Raw genomic sequence first — 8,707 nt, 5'->3', positions numbered from 1 at the left:
TGTGTGTGTGTGTGTGTGTGTGTGTGTGTGTGCGCGCGTGTGCCCCCATGCGACGCTAGTGCCACCATTGTGCTAAGTCGCCGTATGGGACTACTACTCCCATCCGGTATTAGGATGGGAGAGTTGTCCCTGTGTCTGGCGACTTAGCACAGTTGTAAAGTTACACAAAACACACACAATACACATACATGACACACAGTACATACAACACATAACACAGAGTATATACTCACCAACAGCACACTTGTAGGCGAAGCCCTCGATCCTCCAGGAAAAAATCCAAAAATAATAAACCAAATTCATACTCCCTGTCCGCAGAATCCATAAAACGAGCGTCCCACGCCGATCGGCTGCTCTCCGGCGATACACTGCCAGGAGCGAAGCTCCTAGCAGTGTATCGCGTACTGTTCCGGAGTTCAATGGCTCCGGCGTCTCGGTTAACAGCAGTACAGCTGCGTTGAACTTTCCCACGCAGCACTGCCGTTAAGCGAGAGTGCCGGGGTCAATGACCGCCGGTAAACTCGCTCGCGCATGCGCAATGACACACCGACAGGAACTATGGCTCCTGTCAGTGTGTTGCTGCAGCCGTGGAGAGCAGACATATCTCTGGATGTGTCTGTTCTCCATGGAAAATCTTGATACGTGGCACTTAAATATGTGGCAATTAAATACGTGACACGTGCCACTTATACGTGATACGTGTCACTTAAATACGTGGCACTGAAATACGTGATACGTGTCACTTTGATACGTGGCACGTGTCACTTAAATACGTGGCACGTGGCACTGAAATATGTGGCACGTGGCACTTTGATACGTGGCACGTGTCACTTAAATACGTGGCACGTGGCACTGAAATATGTGGCACGTGGCACTTTGATACGTGGCACTTTGATACGTGGCACGTGTCACTTAAATACGTGGCACGTGGCACTGAAATATGTGGCACGTGGCACTTTGATACGTGGCACGTGTCACTTAAATACGTGGCACTGAAATATGTGGCACGTGGCACTTTGATACGTGGCACGTGTCACTTAAATACGTGGCACTGAAATATGTGGCACGTGGCACTTTGATACGTGGCACGTGGCACTTTGATACGTGGCACTGAAATATGTGGCACGTGGCACTTTGATACGTGGCACGTGTCACTTAAATACGTGGCACGTGGCACTGAAATATGTGGCACGTGGCACTTTGATACGTGGCACGTGGCACTTTGATACGTGGCACTGAAATACGTGATACGTGGCACTGAAATACGTGGCACTGAAATACGTGGCACTGAAATACGTGGCACTGAAATACGTGGCACTGAAATATGTGGCACTTAAATACGTGGCACTTAGGCTATGTTCACATTTGCGTTGTGCGCCACATGCGTCCTTTTTTTGATTGATTTTGGACGCAGCAAAAATGCAACTTGCTGCGTCCTCTGCGGCCGGATGCGTGCGCTGCAGTGACGCATGCGGCGCAAAACGCAAGTGCGACGCATGTCCATGCGCCCCCATGTTATATATAGGGGCGCATGACGCATGCGGCGCCCGACGCTGCGGCGCAGACCACAAATGTGAACGTAGACTTAAATAGCTGGATAGAGCTGGATCCGCGGGCTGTGATCTGGCCTACGCTCAGCACTCTGCGCAGCGCTGTCATTCAAAACACGTCCACTCATTTTGGTGTTTAGTCCCAAAATGGAGGATGGAAGAAGAAAAGGGTTGGACAAGGAAATGACATAATTTCTTTTTTTTTTCCCCCACTGCAGTTAAAGCTTTATTTGTGTCAAACACAGACAATCTGCAGAGAAAACTGCATAAAAAACCGCACTAAAAACCACATCAAAAACCGCATCAAAAACGCACCTGCGTTTTCTGCCAAGAGCTGCGGTTTTTGTCCTGAAAAAAAAGGATTGAAATCAGGATCGTGTGAACATACCCTTACCGTACAGGGTTACGAGGGGGGGCGTCTGACTGACGCCTGCCCTAGTAACCTGGGGTTAGTGACAGTGGGGTTAGTAAACCCCAGCTGATGTCTGTTCCGCTTGCTGAGGTGTCTTTGGCTCAAGGCCATTGCAGCTGGCAGAATCGACATGATGTTAACTCCAGTGTGTATTGTATTCCGAGTCATAAAGACAGGAAATGACCTCAATGACTCTTTTTTTTTTTCCCCTTTTTTTTTTTTTCAAACAAACTTTATTTTCAGTACACAATGCTGAAAAAAACGCAGCTGCAAAAAACGCAGCAAAAAACGCTGTGTGTGAAAGCAGCTGCGTTTTTTGCCTGCGTAAAAAAACGCAGGTAAAGCAGCAGCAAAATACGCGCGCGTAAAAATACGCAGCAAATATGCTGTGTGTGAAAGTAGCCTTATCCTCAAAATCAAATCTATGAAGTACGAAGAAAATTACATATTTGTTATAAGCCCTACCAAAAGATTCAAGAATCCACTAAAGAATTTGCACAGAAAGAGTTAAAAATTCAAGGTTCAAATCTCTCTGTAAGACAAATGGTGGAAATTGACAGACACAAACAGGTGACTTCAGAGAGCCACATCATGGGAGGTAAGCTGAAGACTCCATTATCAGAGCTTTTTAAAAAATCCATAAGTCTAGGAATCACAATTTTAAATAAAGCTTTTCAAGACATTATTGACAGGGAGATAAAATTTGGTTGAGAAATTTGCTAAAAATGTAATTATATGTTGTGTAAATGTGTTATACAATGTATTATTTAAAAATTGGCAATTATTTTAAGCAGTATAATTCTGTAGTTCTATAGTTTTGTAGATACAGATCCATACAGTATACAGTACATAGCATATTTGTATAAATAGAGATTGTATAACTGTAATTTTATTTGTATAGTTAAATAATTAAAATTTACTCCAGTAATAATACTTAGAATTACATTAAATACATATATTAAATATATACATATGTATAACATATTTAAATTGTTTTGTTTCTGTATGAATTTGATATTTAAATTTTTTCTTTTATTTCTCCTTAGAATTTTCCTCTCAAAGCAGGAATTGAACAAAAAAACTCTTACATGGATTTATGTTTTTATTTACACAGGAAGTTATAGTAATTGCATGATTTTATATTTAACACTTAAAAGAAATAATATATGCTAAATTAGTTTTGTGTGCTATTAACATTATGCAGATACTTTTCTTTGCATGGTAATAATATATTTTTACTGCATGGCACATGACATCTCACAACAGGTGACATCTGAACTGTGGGCTAATAATAGGGATAACATACACCCGTTTCAGTTTAAAGCTGGTAATCTCAGTAAGAAGCCTTTGAAGCAGCCTTTACAAGTCAAAGGCCAAGTTCTTATGAATCATTCTATCTATGGAATGTTTTACAAAGTGTTAGGAAATATGTATTTTGGGAATATTCAAAGAAATATTAAATTTAATAGTTTGCAATGCGCATTGATAATTAGGATACAATAATTTGGGTTACATAGTTACATAGTTACATAGTTATTAAGGTTGAAGGAAGACTGTGAGTCCATCTAGTTCAACCCATAGCCTAACCTAACATGCCCTAACATGTTGATCCAGGGGAAGGCAAAAAAAACCCCATGTGGCAAAGGGTAACTCCACCATGGGGAAAAAAATTCCTTCCCGACTCCACATACGGCAATCAGACTAGTTCCCTGGATCAACGCCTTATCAAGGAATCTAGTGTATATACCCTGTAACATTATACTTTTCCAGAAAGGTATCCAGTCCCCTCTTAAATTTAATTAATGAATCACTCATTACAACATCATACGGCAGAGAGTTCCATAGTCTCACTGCTCTTACAGTAAAGAATCCGCGTCTGTTATTATGCTTAAACCTTCTTTCCTCCAGACGTAGAGGATGCCCCCTTGTCCCTGTCTCAGGTCTATGATTAAAAAGATCATCAGAAAGGTCTTTGTACTGTCCCCTCATATATTTATACATTAACATAAGATCACCCCTTAGTCTTCGTTTTTCCAAACTAAATAGCCCCAAGTGTAATAACCTATCTTGGTATTGCAGACCCCCCAGTCCTCTAATAACCTTGGTCGCTCTTCTCTGCACCCGCTCCAGTTCATCTATGTCTTTCTAATACACCGGAGACCAGAACTGTGCACAGTATTCTAAGTGTGGTCGAACTAGTGACTTGTATAGAGGTAAAATTATGTTCTCCTCATGAGCATCTATGCCTCTTTTAATACATCCCATTATTTTATTTGCCTTTGTAGCAGCTGCCTGACACTGGCCACTGAATATGAGTCTGTCATCCACCCATACACCCAGGTCTTTTTCATTGACGGTTTTGCCCAGAGTTTTAGAATTAAGCACATAGTTATACATCTTATTACTTCTACCCAAGTGCATGACCTTACATTTATCCCCATTAAAGCTCATTTGCCATTTATCAGCCCAAGCTTCTAGTTTACATAAATCATCCTGTAATATAAAATTGTCCTCCCCTGTATTGATTACCCTGCAGAGTTTAGTGTCATCTGCAAATATTGAAATTCTACTCTGAATGCCCCCTACAAGGTCATTAATAAATATGTTAAAAAGAAGAGGGCCCAATACTGACCCCTGTGGTACCCCACTGCTAACCGTGACCCAGTCCGAGTGTGCTCCATTAATAACCACCCTTTGTTTCCTATCCCTGAGCCAGCTCTCAACCCACTTACACATATTTTCCCCTATCCCCATTACTCTCATTTTATGTAACAACCTTTTGTGTGGCACCGTATCAAAAGCTTTGGAAAAGTCCATATATACTACGTCCACTGGGTTCCCTTGGTCCAGTCCGGAACTTACCTCTTCATAGAAGCTGATCAAATTAGTCTGACATGAACGGTCCCTAGTAAACCCGTGCTGATACTGGGTCATAAGGTTATTCCTCTTCAGATACTCCAGTATAGTATCCCTTAGAATGCCCTCCAGGATTTTACCCACAGTAGAGGTTAAACTTACTGGCCTATAATTACCGAGTTCAGTTTTTGCCCCTTTTTTGAATATTGGCACCACATTTGCTATACGCCAGTCCTGTGGTACAGACCCTGTTATTATGGAGTCTTTAAAGATTAAAAATAATGGTCTATCAATGACTGTACTTAGTTCCTGCAGTACTCGGGGGTGTATCCCATCCGGGCCCGGAGATTTGTCAATTTTAGTTATTTTTAGACGCCGCTGTACTTCCTGCTGGGTTAAGCAGGTGACATTTAATGGGGAATTATTATCACTAGTCATATTGGCTGCCATGGGATTTTCTTTTGTAAATACTGATGAAAAAAAGTCATTTAGCATATTGGCTTTTTCCTCATCCTCATCCACCATTTCACCCAGACTATTTTTAACATACATGTATTCTTACCTTTGTATGTGAAATATGTAATATGAACTTATATATGTGTCACAGTCTGAATGACATGGCAGGTGAGTGTATGAGCAGCTGCTAAGAGTGAATTTAACGTAAGAATAACGTGGAATGTGTATGTATGGGATGCCTCATGATTTATGGTATGCTGAAAAAAAAAATTAGAATATTAAGATATAATGAAATATTTACTCAACATATATTTCTATATTTCTTTAGTAATTATTATTTCTTGATTTAGTTAATAGTGTATATGTGTAATCACACATCAATATGGTTTATCAAGAAAATCTACATTTCGAACATTTTTCCAAATGATAATTTTATGGTATTCAATTTTTTTTTTTAATTGTGTACCCATCTATATAACATCTTTAAACAAAAATATGGCATAAAGCTGAAATGACAGTTATAAAATAATTATTTTTCAATTTTGGTTTTTATAAATGAATTTTTTCATAAAATATTTTTTTTTATATTAAGGGGGAAATGTGTTTTTGATCCTGATTACATCATCACATTTCATCAATATCCCTTCTTCACACATATATATATGGGTATAATAACATTAAGTATTATAAAATTATTTTGTTACTCTCGAAGGGTATTATATGCAAAGTTACATAATTTCAATATTTTGGTAATACAAGGTTATGACAAATACAAAAACACCTAGACAATGGAAATATTAAGGGAATGTGTTACTGAGACATAACCTTTGCATTTATCAATAACACATAAAAGCCTTATTTTTATTCTAAATTTAATTTTTCATTTTTATTCTTACTTCATTCTTATTCTTAATTTTTATTTTGATCTCAAGAAGAAAAAAATCTATATTTAATAAAGTAATGTATAGTCCAAGAATATTGCTTCATTAAATATAGTGATCCTATGGTTTCATTATAAGAGAAATGTTTCAATTTGAGTTAAATACAACAATTCTTTCACTCATTTACTCATATATTCTTATTTTGGTTCATGGCTATACATTCTTACATATTATTGGTCTAATATATATAATTTATTAATAAAGTTTTAGTAATAAAGATGGAAACACTTGTTACATAAAAGACACACTGACATCTATGGGTTCAAAAAGAAATTACACCTATGACATAAAAATGTTTCATCACATGAAGAATATGGTTAATAACGTATTTATTATTTTATTTTTCCAAATATGAATTCTATATTAATATTCTGATAATAATTATATGGATATTATTGATTGCTATTGTACGCTGTGATATTATAGGTTAGGAAAATTACCAGATTTGGTATAGGATAGGGAATGAAGACTTCAATCAAGATACTGGAGTTACGTTAATAATGACTTTTCATATTTCTAAATTCAATTGATTCTTTAAAGTTGCAAGAAGAAAAAGCAGTTATCCAGAAGTTCCACAAGGTAACAATGGTATATGATTTCTAAATAATTCATGTCACCACTGACAACCACAACTGCAGTATCCATCACTGACAACCATAACTGCAGTATCCATCACTGACAACTATGAGTACAGTATCTAAACTGATAACCACAATTGGAGAGGAAGATGATCCTATGATGCTAAGATGAACTGCGTTATGTTTTATCATGTTTCAGTAGTTTCCTATCACCTATAAGACTTCCATGAAAGCTGGTGCACAATAAGGTAATTGTCAGGACACTACAATCTTGATATGTGTCCTGTGCAGTAAGGTCTGGTTATGGTGCTATGTTTAGCAAGGAAGAGTCTTTTTAACACTTTCTGTGCTGACCAAAGACGTCACACCTGTTCCAAGACCAGTGCGGATGATATGGAGGATTCCAGATGATTTTCAAGGCGAGCCAATGTAAGCCCAGGTGTGTCCAGGTGACACTGAACAGATATTAAAGCTAAATTTCATCTATGGACTTTGTTTTCTTATCAACATTTGAATTTATGGACTTTGATTGACACATGACACACAGTTTTTACAATATCTACATGTCATTTCAAAAGAATTATAATAAAGATTGATTTAAAAGAACCAAGAAGAAGACATCAAGATGAAGACCAGATGACATCAGATGATGATCAGACCCCAGATGCTTCAATTATGTATAGGGAAGTATAATTATATATTTTATATGAATATCGGTCACAGCTTACCATAACATGAATTTACATATCATTATATTATTTAGTATTATTATTATTATTATTATTATTAACATTAAATTTTGCCAAAGAAGAAAAAAGATGATCTTATATATTTACTTTGAGGGTTTCAATCAATGTCTGTCACCCTCAAAAGATGGAATTGTTAAATATTAATTATTAATTTAATTATTCTTATTCTCAATTCTGTACTGAGCACATCGCCTTTTGCTGACATTACAAAAGCTATTCCTGTATATACTGTATAGCTCAGAGTATAAGTGAACACCATATAGAGAGAACACGTGCTCTATGGGACATATAACCGAGATTCACAGAAGAGTGGGGGGGCTGTCACCTCCTGCCTTCTCTTCTTCATTCTTCATGGACTTCAGACTACTTACAGAAGGAATGAACAGCTGGTAGCCATGATGACTTCTATTCCAAGACAGAAAGACAGATGCCTTTTACTATCTCAGGAAAAATGAAGAGCAAATGGACAATCTGTTCGTAACTTTTGCTGCAATGTGGTTTTTCTGGGGACAATCCAATAAACCACTACATTTTTTATGAAAATATCATGACATTTTTCTGTAAGAGTATTGCATCTGGTAAACAGTCCTGATTAAATAAATGTGCGAAATAAGCATATTTAACAGTAACAGACAGCAAGAAAAGTGGTACACAGGCCTACAATGCCCAACTTGGAGCACGCAGAAATATGAGAGCTGTCACGGAAATACCACACTGGCAAATATGTGGCCTTTTTATATTTTTTGAAGCTAAATAGTGCTGTATATAAATAGAATAACAGACAGCAAAAAAAAGTGGTACACCAGCCTACAATACCCAAACTTGGAGCACGCAGATATATGAGGGCTGTCACGGAAATACCACACTGGCAAATATGTGGCCTTCTTATATTTTTCTATGCTAAATAGTACTGTATAGAATAAGAGTAACAGACAGCAAAAAAAAGTGGTCCTCTGGCCTACAATGCCCAAACTTGGAGCATGCAGATATATGAGGGCTGTCACGGAAATACCACACTGGCAAATATGTGGCCTGTTTTTTTTAAAAATGCCAAATAGTGCTGTATATAATTAGAGTAACAGACAGCAAAAACAGTGGCAAAATGGCCTAAAATGCCCAAACTTGGAGCACGCAGATATATGAGGCCTTTTTTGGTGAATTTAAA

Source organism: Ranitomeya variabilis, chromosome 3 (genome assembly GCF_051348905.1).
Source record: "Ranitomeya variabilis isolate aRanVar5 chromosome 3, aRanVar5.hap1, whole genome shotgun sequence".
Lineage (NCBI taxonomy): Eukaryota > Metazoa > Chordata > Amphibia > Anura > Dendrobatidae > Ranitomeya > Ranitomeya variabilis.
Note: the sequence above shows the minus strand (reverse complement) of the source record.